The sequence below is a fragment of the Glycine soja genome, chromosome 11, assembly GCF_004193775.1.
Source record: "Glycine soja cultivar W05 chromosome 11, ASM419377v2, whole genome shotgun sequence".
Taxonomy (NCBI): domain Eukaryota; kingdom Viridiplantae; phylum Streptophyta; class Magnoliopsida; order Fabales; family Fabaceae; genus Glycine; species Glycine soja.
The window spans coordinates 14,311,046-14,328,274 of record NC_041012.1 but is presented as its reverse complement, the minus strand read 5'-3'; positions in this window follow the sequence as shown (position 1 = coordinate 14,328,274).

Sequence of the window (17,229 nt, the reverse complement as noted above, 5' to 3'; positions counted from 1 at the left end):
CAAGAATTATTTCCCTAATTAAAAGTATAATAATCAATAGTTGTATTAATATTTATTAAATAGTACTCATATTATTTGGAATGCACAAATTTTTTCCATAGGTGGAAAAGGTGTTAGCCTTAGGAACTATTTTTTTTCTTTCCAAAAAGTATATAGATGAAAAACTAGTGGTTTTAAAAGTTACAAACAAAAGCCAAAAGGCTTAATAAATATGTTTTTAGTCACTCAAATTTGGATATGTTGTTTTTAGTCCATCATATTAAAAATTATATTTTTTACTCCTCAAATATGAGAAATGTTTTTTTTTTTGGTTCATCATGAGGCCAAAAAACACCAGAAAATTGTGCATCGAAACCACTAAATATAAGTCAAGAAGAATTGAAAAACATTCTTCAAAATCAAGTTTGCCTAGAACAATTAGTTTATTATCAAAATTTCAAGGACTCAAATTGAGTACCTACTCCAACTAGTTTTTTTTACTAAAGAATATGAAAGTAAATAAATTCTTCCATGCATAATGGATATGCACTCTTTTTCAATGCACGTTAACTTGTTGCTAAACAGTGAAAAGTCAAGGATTAATTAACTTTTTAGTCCCTTAATTTTTTCAAATTCTAATTTTTAGTCACTCCATTTCTTACACAACTTTTAATCCTTTATTAATTTTTCATTAGCAATCTTATGTGGTCCCTTAAAAAAAATTGTCCAGTTTTAGACTTTCATTTATATTTTGAATGTCAAAATTATTCTCAAACATAAAATAAATGAGGGACTAAAATGGACAAAAGAGGGAGTAATTTTGAACAATAGAAATAAACGAGGGAATAAAAATGGAATTTTTTTAGATGAACTAAAAATATTTATTGAAAATTAATAGAGGACTAAAAGTTGTAATATTTTTTTAAGGAACTAACAATTAAAGTATAAAAAGATAAGGGAGTCAAAACTATATTAACCCAAAATGAAAGTTAAAATGCATCTAAACAATTTTTGCTTGTTGCTTTTCATATATTTGTAATGCCAACATGACAATATGTTAAATTTATATTTAGATTTATTTTTGGTAAAGTTATTTGATGATTACTTTCTAAGGTTTTCATTTCAGAGCAAGAAGGAATTTTTGAAAAATCATACTTTGATGTGTATTTCTTATGTTTGATGTTGTGTTGTTTACATAATTCTTTTTAAGATGTAACTAAACTTAGTTTAGGAAAAGTATTGTTAGAGACATTTGTTAGAGAGATATTTTGGTCATCTAAGGTGTATTAGCATAAAAGTGGTAATTAAATTCATGTACCATAAATAATTAAAGGGATTTTACAATAAAATATTTAAATGGCTTACCATATGTGGAAGATAATGGAAATGAAATTATCTTATTGAATTTGAAATTAATATTTTGTTTATCTGTCCATTTAAGAGGATAACATACAAATGTAATAATATATACTTCCTCATTGCAAAATAAGTGTTGCATTTGAAAAAATAATTTGTCCTAAAATGAGTGTTATGCTAGTTTTTCAGTGTAATATTATTTGTGTTTTTCACTAATACTTCTAACAAGTATCACTTTAACTTTTCAACAACCTAATTCAATAGTAAGATTAGTTTTGTAAAATTATTACTCTTCTTTATGCATTTATTAACTTTTATTGATATGTGTAAAAAACATAGTATGACACTTATTTTTGAAGGAAGGGAGTAATTAATATTGTTTTTATTTTATATGTCCATCTCTAGCTTTAATTATTACAGTATTTCTTACTCATTAATGATAGGTAATAATTAATATAGTGTTGAATTAGTTCCTACATTAGTACATAATAATTAATAATTGTTTTAATATTTATGAAATAGTGCCTATTTTTAAAAAATACAAAAAAAGTTCTTTTATAGGTAAAAAGGTCTTAGGTTTAGGAAATATTTTTTTGATATATATATACATACATATATATATATACACACACACATATATGTGTGTGTGTGTGTGTGTGTATAAACTATTAGATTTAATTAAAAGTTAAAAAGAAAAACCAAAATTTGAAATTTGAGTTTTTTTAGGAATACTATGTTAGTGGTATAGTTGGTTGTTGGATTAGTTTAGGCATGCATACATAGTCGTGCAAGTAGATAATTTATGTAAAGTATCATTTTCTTGAGGACTTTGGCTTTATGGCTATTCATGCATGGTTAGGTTATTTGAATAATCTAGCCATAACAATGAAATAACCAATATATGAACCAATAAGTCATTGATTCGATTGGTACTGGACTCAGTGCCCTTAAGCAAGGTCTTGGGTTTGAGTCTTGTGGATGGAAAAAATGAAGTTTAAAGGAAAAAACCCCACCAAAGGGGATCAACAACAGCTAAACAACTAGTCATATAATTGAGTATATATTCATAAGCGGTTATGAATATATAACAAGTTTTAAAAATAAATAAAAAATTTATTTTTTATTTTATTACATTTTTATAATCGATTTTATGCATTAATAATCATTTATGTTTAATTAAAATTAATTTTAAAGATTAAAACTATTTTTTGAAGACCAAAATTAATTTTTAAGTTAAGATATATAACTAGTTATACAACCGCTTTAGTTATAACAAATTATTCAACAAACCTCTAGCTTTGGCACTTGTTTTCATAGTAATTTTCAATTGAAATTTCGGAACTAAGATTGGTATAACATAGGCACCAATTATAGAATAAATTTTGAGCCAAAACTACAAGCACACTTCCCTTTCACTTTTTTTTTCCTGGATACTGATTTTCCTGCCAACTTGTGTGATTTTTCGTATTTTTTCCTTTTATCCAAATCACTTGTTTATTTTTTTATAACTTTTTTCCAGATTTCTAGAAATTTCAGTAAAAATTTCAGCTCAAAATTCGAAGTAACCAATTCTCAGTAATTTTTACAAGTTTGTATGTCCAAGCTGCCAGCACCAACGATTTGTTTCTTTAAGCATGGTATATTGATTGCCTTGGGCCTACTTTCAACCTTCCTATGTATGTTGAACTCACTAGGATTGTTTAACACAGTTTTAGGAGTTCAATATTCACTTAGGATCAACATTTCAGCCAGCAATTCAATCACCAAAACTCAAATTCACAATAGACACAATCATAAGGAAACCTAAAAGTTCAAGAAAAGGTTCACAATCAAAGACTCTCTAAGAATTTTGCATGAACATGTTAAGGACTAATTAACATGAAAGATTTGACTCAAATCAAATAATAGGCTAAAATAATTTCATACACTCATGAACAAATGAGTTAGACAAAGAAACAAGAAAATAAAATTCAGCACAACATAAGAAATCTTATGTGACAAGTTTCATGACTAGACATGACTTCTATGACAAAACTACAATAGGTGAACAAGTCACTCTAGATTTTTGAGGTTTTCTTCTACTTTAATATTTTTGTAAGAATTTTATGGTTTAGGCTTCAGCCACAAAAAATAACAAGACAAAACTCAAAGGAACCTAAACTCAACACAATTCATGGTTCAAGAACAAGAACAAGAAATTTGAACCATAGAAAATCAAATCTAACTTCTATAGCAAGTTTAATCGATGCAAACTCTAAAGAATCATGTTAACAACATTTAGAACAAGACATGTGAGGAGATACATGGAGAAAAATGAAGAAAAAACAATGGAAGAGAAGGTAAAGCAAAAAATTAATGGAGGTTTAAGGAGCACCTACTTGAAGCTCTTGTGCTCTGATTACCACTTGATGGAAGCTTGCTTGTGGGGCTTCTATGGAGGCTGGATCTTTGAGCTTCAATGAGGTCCTTTAATTGTGATTTTCCACCATGGAGATGCAGCGGAAGACAAAGGAGAAGAGGTGAGAGGAGGCGCCATCCACTAGGGAATAAGCCATGGAAGAAGGAGCTTCACCACCAAGATGAGCCTTGGATAAGAAGCTTGGAAGGATGCTTCAATGGAGGAAAAGAAAGAGGGAGAGAAAGAGAGAGGGGGGAGCACGAAATTGAAGGAATGAAAGAGGGAGAGAAGTGGAACTTTGAAGTATGAGAATTCTTTTGACTCTTCCCTTCCCCTTAAACAAAAGATTTCAAAGGACTAACCGCCTGAGATATCTTTTGTTTCCCCTTACAAAGATTCAAAGGACTAACCGCCTGAGAATTCTTTATCCTAACCCATTGAAGGGTACATCCTTTGTGGCACAAGTAGAGGGTACATCTACTTGGGTTGTTATATTGAGAACAAGATAGGGTGCATCTCTTGTGGATCAGTTCAAGTAAAGGGTACATCCACTTGGTTGTTCAAAGAGAACAAGGGAGGGTACATCCCTTGTGGATCTTTGGCTTGTAAAGGTTTCTACAAGATTGAAAGAAATCTCAAGAACCGTTGATTGCTTGGGGACTGGAGTTAGGCACAGGTTGTTGCCGAACCAGTATAAATCTTGTGTTTGTCTTCTTCTTCCCTACACTCTTTAATTTCTGCTGTGTATTTTTAATTGTCACTTTTACTTTTGGTTAAGTTTTTGTTTCTGTTCTTTACTTTCTTAACTTAGTAGTAAAAGCCTTGTTGAATCTAGTAACATTAAGAATGATAAATTTTTAATTAGTCAAGACACATTAATAATTAATTCAACCCCCTTTTCTTAATTATTATGAGGCCACTTGATCCAACATCAAGTTGTTGGTTCCTCTTTTCGTCTTCCCCTGCATGACTATTTATAGAAAAAACCATTTAGTGTAGAGAAATTCGCCTAGGCGAGCTATAGCTCACCCGGGTGAGTTTGTGACTTAGTGTTGAAGGAACCATTCTCCCAGGTGAGTTGCTTGCTTAGGGCTGAAGTAATATCTTAGCCCAGGTGAGCTAGATGTTAGCCTGGGCGAATTTAGGGTCTAAAATCTTCATGAGAAGACCATTTTGCCCTTCCTTTTAGCTTTGTTTCTAGATCTAACAAACAACCATCAAAACCTACAAAATCATGGATGAATATTTCATATTTAAACAACAATATTAGTAAATGTACAATATATAGTTACAACTAGTTCTAAGGATAGTTTATAAGAAAACTATTACAATTAAAGAATAAGTGCTAACAATTTAATCCCAAAAATAATTGAAATTTGGCACTTATCAAAGACTTGGGGAATGTGAATCTCAAACATGAATGAACTTTATATGTATGTATGTATTTGTGGAATGTGATCACTCATGATGTTGTTATTGATGATAATAATTGATATGAGACGATGTTGGTGCTTATGATAGTATTGATATGAGATGATGTTATTATTGAGATAATAATTGATATGAGACGATGTTGGTGTTTATGATAATTTTGATATGAGATGATGTTGATGTTGATAATGTCATTAAGATGAGATGATGTTGATGTTGAGAATGACATTGAGATGGGATGATGTTGATGTAGATAATGACATTGAGATGAGACGATGTCAATGTTGATAATGACATTGACATGAGATGTTACTAATGTTGATAATGTCATTGTGATGATATATGCTGTGTATGTACATGGGGGGTGTAGTGACCAAGTTAGATATCCCTGGTGGGAGAAATAGAATGGTTAAAGAGTTTTAAGCATATCTAGAGTGAAGGGGTGGCTTAGAATATTTAATTATCCATGGTCAGTGCATTGATGGTGGTCATGTGCCATACTTCAAACTGCATGGAAATAGTATAAACTTTGTCCGTAAGTACTTGTAGTTTTTCATGAGGGAAAATACTTGTACTTGGGGGATGTCACTCGATTTGGAACTCCCTTGTGACTTAGGCTAATCACCATAGGGGGGGAGTTGCCAATGCACAAAAGGATGACCTCGACACTTGCTGCTTAGTTTTCCTAAGTGTGAGTGTCACGTGGACACGCTGAGGCTATTTCCTGATGACTGGTACCATATTTCATTAGAGAGTTGAGGTCACGTGCATGCATCATACTGAGCATGATTGATTGGAATTGTGGAAAAGTTGCTAAATAGTTGTTAATTGTATGTTGAATTGATGGATTATTGTGTATGCGCATGGTACTTGTTGTTGTTTCTCTTGCTAATTATGGCATTTGATAATTGTTAGTTTCTTTTATAATAAACTCACCCTTACAATTTTGTACCATGTGGTTGGTACCTGTGATGATCGCAAAGTTTCGTTCGTGGGAGCAGATGAACAATAGTAGATGATGTGGAGGGAGATTCTTTTTTGTGGGAGCCTCCAAACCGATGTGATAACGTTGGTATTATTTTGAGATAGAGTTGTGTTTTGTTATTAACTCCTTGTAGTGGCTCCATGATTGTTTTTTATTTGGGCATGTAAATCTCGGATTTAGATACATGTAAAGACTACATTATTTTTTGTCATGTGAATGGTATATAATGGTTTAAGATATACATACATATATATATATATATATATATATATATGTGTGTGTGTGTGTGTGTGTGTGTGTGTGTGTGTGTGTGTGTGTGTGTGTGTGTGTGTGTGTGTGTGTGTGTGTGTGTGTGTGTGTGTGTGTGTGTGTGTGTGTGTGTATGTATGTATGTATGTATTTATTGATTTAAGTGTTTGAGCATTGTTTGGTTAATGTATATCGCGAAAAATTTACTCTCATTTTCATAATCAAATTAATAGAGATTTTCATTTAAAAATTGAAATTACACGTTTTTAGAGTTAGTGACATTGTAGTGACGAGGCGGGTCATAACAACCTTGATGTATGAATTTTTTTTCCACATTTTGGCCAAGTTTCAGCCCATTCTGAGCTAGTTGCATGTGAAATGACCAACATGCCCCTATCACTAAAACTCATATTTAGATGCTAAATTGAAAATTTTGACCCAAACCTAACTCTATCAAAGTTACTTTTGCTGAGAGTGTGGGATAAACTTTGAAAACCAAGTTGTTCAACCAAACTCCACAAGTCAGTTTACCTCTACGACACAAAATGCACAATTACATTACACAACTACACTACACTACTACTCAATGCAAAATACTCTACTACTCACGCAGACTCTACACAACAACATTAACATAACCAATGCAATATATCCAATATTTAGTGGTATGAAAAAGGAGAATGCAGAATGCAACAAAATGCAAAACATGCAACCGATGTGTATTTTTTCTTTTTCCAAAAGATAGATGCAAACCTACTATACTAATATTAGTTGTATGTATACTATGTAGAATAAAGGATCAAGATGAATGTTTTCTTCAGTTTCTTTTCACTATGATTTTTCTTTTCAGATTTTTCCATCTTTTTCTTGAAGATGGGACAATCAACCCTCAGATGTCTAGGTTGATTGCATTCAAAGCATTTTAGAGAAGAGGATGAATTTTCTGTCCTTCTCTTTGATTTAAAATTGGGTCGCCTCTGATTTCCTCTTATTTTAAGAAACTTGTTGAATCTTCTTACAAAAAGACTTAGATCATCATCATCATCTGGATCATTATCCTGATCACTTTCTTCTTGAATTGAAGATGATGCTTTAAGAGCAATTCCTTTCTTTTTCTTGTCATTTTCTTCATGTTGGTGTAATCTCAATAATTCCATCTCGTGTTCTTGCAACTTTCCAAATAGAGTGGCAAGGGACATGTTAGATAAATCTCTTGATTCATAAATGGCCGTTACTTTGGGTTGCCATTCTCTACTTAAACATCTTAACACCTTGTTTATGAGATCCTCATTTTGAAATTCTTTTCCTAAGGCTGCTAGATGATTTACTATATGTGTAAATCTCTTTTGCATGCTTTGAATATTTTCATTTGCATTAATTCTAAATAATTCATACTCATGAGTTAGTGCATTTATCCTAGATCTTTTAACATCTGTAGTTCCTTCATGTGTTAATCGAAGAGTGTCCCACATTTCCTTAGCACTCTTACAATTTGAAACCCTGAAATATTCATCCATTCCCAGGGCAGATGTTATTATATTTTTGGCTTTTAAGTTGTATTGTACTCGTTTTCTATCCTTTTCAGACCATCTATCTCTAGGTTTTTCTATAGTTATGCTTTCACTTGATGAACTACCATCTATTGAAACTCTTTCCACTGTGGTGGGTATATAAGGCCCTATTTCTATGGCTTCCCAAATATTTAGATCTATTGCCTCAATAAAAATTTTGTTAGACAAGTGGCCTCAGATATCTTAAGAAGGGGGGGTTGAATTAAGATATTCCAAACTGTTTCCCCTAATTAAAAATCTATTTCACTTTTTACTCAAGTTATGAATTCCCTTAATGACAATCTTCTTAAATATTAATTCAAATGAAGCAACTTGAATATGAATATAAAGCAATAATAAATAAAGGAGATTAAGGGAAGAGAAAATGCAAACTCAGTTTTATACTGGTTCGGCCACACCCTTGTGCCTACGTCCAGTCCCCAAGCAACCCGCTTGAGAGTTCCACTATCTTGTAAATTCCTTTTACAAGTTCTAAACACACAAGGACAATCCTTCCTTTGTGTTTAGAGATCCTTTACAACAAGAGACTCACAGTCTCTTAATCCCTTAGAGAATGAGAAGAAGAAGAGGAACAAATCTCTCTAGAAAGAGATGGATTTTACAGATTGAGCACTCAATTAATTCCTTAATGAATTGCAATTGAATTGGCCAAGGAATTCTTAAGAGGATAAAATGAATTTGCTCTTTGAGAGGATAAACACTTTGTTGTTCTGAAAATCTCTGAGCAATTTCGTGTTTAAGTCACATATATATAGACCATTGGTGGTCATGAGTAAAGCCTTTGAAAAGTTGTGACTCTTGAAATTATTTTTCTGAAAATCCTGTTTGGTAATCGATTACAGTAATTGTGTAATCGATTACAGCTTTTAAAATTTGAATTAAAACGTTCACTAACTGCTGGTAATCGATTACCAAAATTGTGTAATCGATTACAGCTTTGAAAATTTCGAATTCAAATTTTTATAGCTGTTATAAAACGTATTTGGCCACTGGTAATCGATTACATCCTCTGGTAATCGATTACCAGAGAGTAAAACGTTTGAGAAACACTTTTTATTTTAAATCACTTGGCCAAACCTTTGCTAATTCAATTAGGAATTCCCTTCCTAATATTCTAGTGATCATCTTGATGTTGTGACTTGTAATCTTGAAGTATTGTCTTGAATTTTAATCTTGAAAAGCCCATTTGCATCAATTGCAACACATCATCATGATCATCATCAAAACATCAAAGCCAATTGCATCTACAATCTCCCCCTTTTTGATGATGACAATACAATACCTGAAATCAAGATTCAAGCAAGCAACAAACAATTGTATATAGATAAAATGTGCATTCGTTTACTCCCCCTATATTTCGGAATTCATGATCACTTGATTTCTAAGTTTGTTAAGCTTTTTCTTAAGCTTTTTCTACAACCTTTTCTCCCCCTTTGGCAACATCAAAAAGCCAAAGACCTCGGAAATCAACACAGATATGACAAAGGAGTAGAAAATATATAAATATCAGAGTATAAAACACAAGAAGCCAAACTCACAAAGAAGAAATAATCAAACCAGAATCCAAATAACTGAAAATGTCAACAATCACAAAACATCCAAGACTGAAATTTTAAAGAAAAAACACAAGATAAATAAGCAAAGTACTTAGCATAATAATGTAAATTCTAAGAAACTAAAAGCCAAAATACACGGCTTATAAAAGATAAATAATCAGAAACTAAAATCTAAGAAGACGGAGGTGGTGGTGGAAGATCGAAACTCTGACGAATGTATCCGACATCCTCTTCAAGCTGTGTAAGACGAATGTCCATACCGGCAAAGCGTGAATCTAACGAGTCGAAGCGGTCACCAACATAAGAACGAAGACCCCGTAATTCGGAGAGGACTTCATTCATGAGTGCAGAATCTTCACGATGAGGAGGAGGTGAAGGAGTACGTTCATCTTGAGGAGGGAGTGCATCCTTCTTCAGCCATTGTCCATTTCGATCTTTACGATACCCAAAGGAGGTCACTGCACCAGCACCAATGGCAAAGGAACGCTTGACTTGAACAAAGGGTTCATCATCAAGCGGAATTTGAAAATGACGCAAAAACAGAGTAATCAAATGTGGATAAGGAAGAGGTGCATTGGCCCGTAATGCCTTATGCATTCGGTACCGAACCAAATGGGCCCAGTCGATCTGACGACCGGTTAGAAAAGCCCACATAAGAATCAAGTCCTCCTCAGAGGCTTGTGCTAAATTTGAAGACCGAGGAAGCAAAATTCTAACAATGATATAATGCATGATGCGATTATCAAAAGTTAATGACCCGGCCAACAATCTACCGGTCATTTCAGCTTGATCATTGCAGACCATGCGACGAGCATCATGACTCGAATAATCGAATTTCCAATCATCAACAATGGTGCCCTCAAAAGGTGCACCTTGACTGGGTAAATGAGTCAAAGAAAAGAAAAGTGACTGATCAATGACCATAGAAGTACCATGCACCTCAGACATAATAATACCATCCTGAATTTTTAAATTGCAGTAGAAGACCATTACAAGTTCAGGATAATATGGCAATTTAAATGACATGAAATCAACAAGACCAGAATTTTGAAACACTTGATAGCAATCAAACGTTTCATCATTAAAGAACTCTACGTCTAGGTACTTAGGGTCTAAGATTATTCTAGAAGAAAACTGAGAAAGGTACTGTAGACGTTGATCATCGGATGAAAACAGTGTTGATGATCTTGGAGATGACAAAGAAGGAGGAATAGGTGCTGTGGGTGCTCCGGATGGGCCGTGACGGCGATGGGCAGCAGCGGTAGCGGTGGAGGATGATCCCTTTCTCTTCTTTGATGGCTCTGCCATTTGATGAAGTTTTTCTGGATTTTGATCGGTGGAAGTGAAAGAGGAGTGAAAAAGAGGAAGATTGGGCTTTACGGGACGTGATTTGGTGAAGAATTGAGTGAGAATCGAAGGTTTGAAGTTCTAGGTATGGAGGAAAACGTGGAGGAAGCTTTGGCTGCGCAGCAGCTCTGATTTCGTGAGTATTTATAGAAGATGACGCATTGTAATCGATTACAGGTATTGGTAATCGATTACAGGCCCAATAAGCCTTCTGGTAATCGATTACAGGATGTTGTAATCGATTACAGGCTGCCTGTTCATGTGTAATCGATTACACTGGATGGTAATCGATTACCAGAGCCTATCCTAGGCTAGTTTCTAAGAGAATATCTATATTTAAGCTCAAATACATCCTATATGACTAATTTTCACTACTAATACACTAAATTCAATCATTCAATTACTATATACACAAGAAATCATAAATTCTATCATAAAAACAAGAATTCAAACAAGATCAAACAAAATAATCTACAATCAAAAGGTAAAAGTAAATCAACCAATCAATCAACCAATCAATCCTATTTTTCTAAATCTCTTACATCTAAGAGACCTAATTCTCTTCTAATAGAGAAAAACACTTCCTTGGGGAGAGGTTTAGTGAAAATATCAGCAAGTTGATTCTTAGTATCAACAAATTCTAATACACAATCTCCCTTTAAGACATGATCTCTAAGAAAGTGGTGTCTAATCTCTATATGTTTAGTTCTTGAATGTTGAACTGGGTTTTTGGATAGATTTATGGCACTAGTATTATCACACTTAATAGGTATGCGATCAAGAATGATGCCATAGTCAGATAATTGTTGCTTCATCCATAAAATTTGTGCACAACAACTACCGGCAGAGATATACTCCGCTTCAGCAGTAGATAAAGCAACACTGTTTTGTTTCTTACTATGCCATGAGACAAGAGCCGATCCAATAAATTGACAAGTTCCACTTGTACTTTTTCTATCAGTTTTAGATCCGGCAAAATCAGAATCAGAATATCCTATTAAGTTACATGTTGAATTCTTAGGATACCATAATCCTAAATTGATTGTTCCTAATAGATATCTCATGATTCTCTTTACTGCACTTAGATGTGATTGTTTGGGGTTGGATTGAAACCTAGCACACATGCATACACTAAACATAATATCAGGTCTACTAGCAGATAAATAAAGAAGAGATCCGATCATACCTCGATATTGTTTTATGTCTATAGACTGACCAGATTCATCTTTATCTAAGTAACAATTAGTGCTCATCGGTGTAGACATGTGTTTTGCACTATCCATCCCAAATCTTTTGATCAATTCCTTGCAGTATTTGGATTGATTGATGAATATACCTTCTTGAGTTTGCTTGATTTGTAATCCCAGAAAGTACTTTAGTTCTCCCATCATTGACATTTCAAATTCACTTTGCATATCAAGGGAAAACTCCTTGCACAATGAATCATTAGTGGATCCAAAAATTATATCATCAATATATATTTGAACCAACAAGATATCATTATGCTTTCTCTTTATGAATAATGTGGTATCCACTTTACCTCTGGAGAAATCTTTTTCAAGAAGAAAATTACTTAATTGTTCATACCATGCCCTAGGGGCTTGTTTCAAACCATAAAGAGCCTTTTGTAATTTATAAACATGGTTTGGTTTATCAGAAATTTCAAAACCAGGGGGTTGTTCAACATATACCTCTTCTTGAATTAAGCCATTTAGAAAGGCACTCTTAACATCCATTTGATAAAGTTTAAAGTTCATTATGGATGCATATGCCAAAAGCATTCTAATGGCTTCTAATCTTGCAACAGGAGCATATGTTTCTTCATAGTCTATTCCCTCTTCTTGATTATACCCTTTTGCTACTAACCTGGCTTTATTTCTAATGATTATACCATGTTCATCTAATTTATTTCTAAAAACCCATTTTGTTCCTATGATAGGATAATTTTCAGGTTTTTCTACTAATTTCCACACATTGTTTCTTTCAAATTGGTTTAGTTCTTCTTGCATGGCAATGATCCAATTATCATCTACTATGGCTTCTTTTATATTTTTAGGTTCAATCATAGATACAAAAGCCATATTATTGCATAAATCTTTAAGAGAGTGTCTAGTTGTTACCCCTTTTGAGATATCACCAATAATGTTGTCGAGGGGATGATCTCTTGAAGTTTTCCATTCTCTTGGGAGTGCATCATTGGATTTGCCTTCTTCTGGAGGATCTTCATTGTTTCCTTTGTCATTTCCTTTGGAATCTTGTTCATGAATGTTCATATGTTCTAAAGAATCTGCAATGTCATCTAGCATATTCTTTGTTGACAATATAGCATTAGATTCATCAAAGGTAACATGAATGGATTCCTCTATATTCATAGTTCTCTTATTATATATTCTATATGCTTTGCTTTGTAAAGAATATCCAAGAAAAATGCCTTCATCAGATTTTGCATCGAATTTTCCTAGATTATTTTTACCATTATTAAGTACAAAGCACTTGCAACCAAAAACATGTAGATGAGAAATATTAGGTTTTCTACCGTTAAATAACTCATATGGGGTTTTCTTTAAAATAGGTCTTATCAAGGCTCTATTCATGATGTAACATGCAGTATTGACAGCTTCAGCCCAAAAATACTTTGGAAGAGAAGTATCATTTAATAAAGTTCTTGCAATTTCTTCCAATGACCTATTTTTCCTCTCAACAACTCCATTTTGTTGAGGGGTTCTCGGTGCAGAAAAATTATGTTCAATACCATGTTCATCACAAAATAATTCAAAATCTTTATTTTCAAATTCACCCCCATGATCACTTCTAATGGATGCAATCTTGAGATTTTTCTTGTTTTGTATGACTTTAGCAAGTTTCCTAAATACTTGGAATGAATCACTTTTATGTGTAATAAATAATGTCCAAGTATATCTAGAAAAATCATCAACTATAACTAAAGCATAGTAATTTCCTCCAAAACTCATGGTTCTAGATGGACCAAATAGATCCATATGCAATAACTGTAATGGTCGAGTGGTTGAAACAACATTTTTAGATTTGAATGAGACTCTTGTTTGTTTGCCCTTTTGACATGCATCGCATAGTTTATCTTTTTCAAATTTCAATTTAGGCAAACCAACTACTAAATCTTTTGAAATTAATTTATTTAAGTGATCCATGTTTATGTGAGCAATTCTTTTATGCCATAACCATGGATCATCATCTTTACTAAGAAAGCAATGATTGTTTTCTTGTTTTATGCTTAAGTCTATCATGTAAACATTATTGACTCTATGTCCTACATGCTTTATATTAATGTTATGCGTATGTTCTATAAGACATTTCTGAGAATCAAATGATACTAGATAGCCTTTGTCACATAGTTGACTAACGCTAAGCAGGCTGTGCTTAAGGCCTTCAACAAGTAGAACATTTTCAATGGAGTTTGAAGAATTTGTACCTATTTTACCCACTCCAAGAATTCTACCTTTGTTGTTGTCACCATATGTTACATGCCCGCTTTTCTTTGGAGATATGTGTGTAAAATTTGATGCATCTCCAGTCATATGTTTTAGGCATCCGCTATCTATGTACCACTTCTTTCTCAAAGATACCTGCATAATCAAGTTTTTGACTTAGGTACCCAAATTTTATTGGGTCCTTACATGTTAGTATAAACTGAGGATCCTTTTGGGACCCATATCATTTTAATGTTACTGTAATTTTTCTTGAAGTAGCAAGATGATATGCCATGTCCTCTTCTTCCACAGTAAAAACAAGTGATAGAATTAGAATTACATTTTTGTGTGGAAGTGAAAAAGTTTTTATGAACCTTTTGTAGTTTTTCAGATTTATACCCTAGTCCATTTTTATTAGACATATATCTTTGTTTACTTAATATAACATCTAAATTATTTCTACTATATGAAAATTTTGCAAGAGAATTTTTTAACCCTTTAATTTCTTTTACATATTTATCACAACAACTACAAGAATCTGTTATTTTCTTGTCATTAATAGTGGAGATATTAACTTTTTCATTTGTTTTAGAGATTGAGACTTCATTTCTAAGAAGATCTAATTCTTTGTTTAATTTTGAAATTTCATTTTCTAAATTTGAAATTGTTTTCTTTGATGATGAAACTAATTTTGCAAGTTTAATTGATTCTTTATGCAAATCAACAAATGCATCTTGCAATTCATCAAAGGAAATAGATAAGTTGTTTGAAGATGTTACCTCTTCATCACTTTCGTAACTTTTTGCCATAAGGCAAAGATTTATCTCTTCATTTTCAGAATCATCAGAGGATTCCAAATCATTTTCATCCCATGTAATGTATGCTTTCTTTAGTTTCTTCTCACTATGATTTTTCTTTTCAGATTTTTCCATCTTTTTCTTGAAGATGGGACAATCAACCCTCAGATGTCCAGGTTGATTGCATTCAAAGCATTTTAGAGTAGAGGATGAATTTTTTGTCCTTCTCTTTGATTTAAAATTTGGTCGCCTCTGATTTCCTCTTACTTTAAGAAATTTGTTGAATCTTTTTACAAAGAGACTTAGATCATCATCATCATCTGCATCATTATCCTGATCACTTTCTTCTTGAATTGAGGATGATGCTTTAAGAGAAATTCCTTTCTTTTTCTTGTCATTTTCTTCATTTTGGTGCAATCTCAATAGTTCCATCTCGTGTTCCTGCAACTTACCAAATAAAGTGGCAAGAGACATGTTAGACAAATCTCTTGATTCAGAAATAGCCGTTACTTTGGGTTGCCATTCTCTACTTAAACATCTTAGCACCTTGTTTATAAGATCTTCATTTTGAAATTCTTTGCCTAAGGCTGCTAGATGATTTACTATATGTGTAAATCTCTTTTGCATACTCTGAATATTTTCATTTGCATTCATTCTAAATAGTTCATACTCATGAGTTAGTGCATTTATCCTAGATCTTTTAACATCTGTAGTTCCTTCATGTGTTAATCAAAGAGTGTCCCACATTTCCTTAGCATTCTTACAATTTGAAACTCTGAAATATTCATCCATTCCTAGGGCAGATGTTATTATGTTTTTGGCTTTTAGATTGTATTGTACTCGTTTTCTATCCTCTTCAGACCATCTATCTCTAGGTTTTTCTATGGTTATGCTTTCACTTGATGAACTACCATCTATTGAAACTCTTTCTACTGTGGTGGGTATATAAGGCCCTATTTCTATGGCTTCCCAGATATTTAGATCTATTGCCTCGATAAAAAATTGCATTCGGGTTTTCCAGTAGTGGTAACCCTCTCCATTAAAGATTGGAGGTCTATTGATAGAATTCCCTTCTGGAAATAAGGAATTTGCTGAGGCCATCTTTTTCTTGAAGCTTCTAAACTTTGTACAAGAATGAAGCTCTGATACCACTTGTTAGACAAGTGGCCTCAAATATCTTAAGAAGGGGGGGTTGAATTAAGATATTCCAAACTGTTTCCCCTAATTAAAAATCTATTTCACTTTTTACTCAAGTTATGAATTCCCTTAATGACAATCTTCTTAAATATTAATTCAAATGAAGCAACTTGAATATGAATATAAAGCAATAATAAATAAAGGAGATTAAGGGAAGAGAAAATGCAAACTCAGTTTTATACTGGTTCGGCCACACCCTTGTGCCTACGTCCAGTCCCCAAGCAACCCGCTTGAGAGTTCCACTATCTTGTAAATTCCTTTTACAAGTTCTAAACACACAAGGACAATCCTTCCTTTGTGTTTAGAGATCCTTTACAACAAGAGACTCACAGTCTCTTAATCCCTTAGAGAATGAGAAGAAGAAGAGGAACAAATCTCTCTAGAAAGAGATGGATTTTACAGATTGAGCACTCAATTAATTCCTTAATGAATTGCAATTGAATTGGCCAAGGAATTCTTAAGAGGATAAAATGAATTTGCTCTTTGAGAGGATAAACACTTTGTTGTTCTGAAAATCTCTGAGCAATTTCGTGTTTAAGTCACATATATATAGACCATTGGTGGTCATGAGTAAAGCCTTTGAAAAGTTGTGACTCTTGAAATTATTTTTCTGAAAATCCTGTCTGGTAATCGATTACAGTAATTGTGTAATCGATTACAGCTTTTAAAATTTGAATTAAAACGTTCACTAACTGCTGGTAATCGATTACCAAAATTGTGTAATCGATTACAGCTTTTAAAATTTCGAATTCAAATTTTTATAACTGTTATAAAATGTATTTGGCCACTGGTAATCGATTACATCCTCTGGTAATCGATTACCAGAGAGTAAAACCTTTGAGAAACACTTTTTATTTTAAATCACTTGGCCAAACCTTTGCTAATTCAATTAGGAATTCCCTTCCTAATATTCTAGT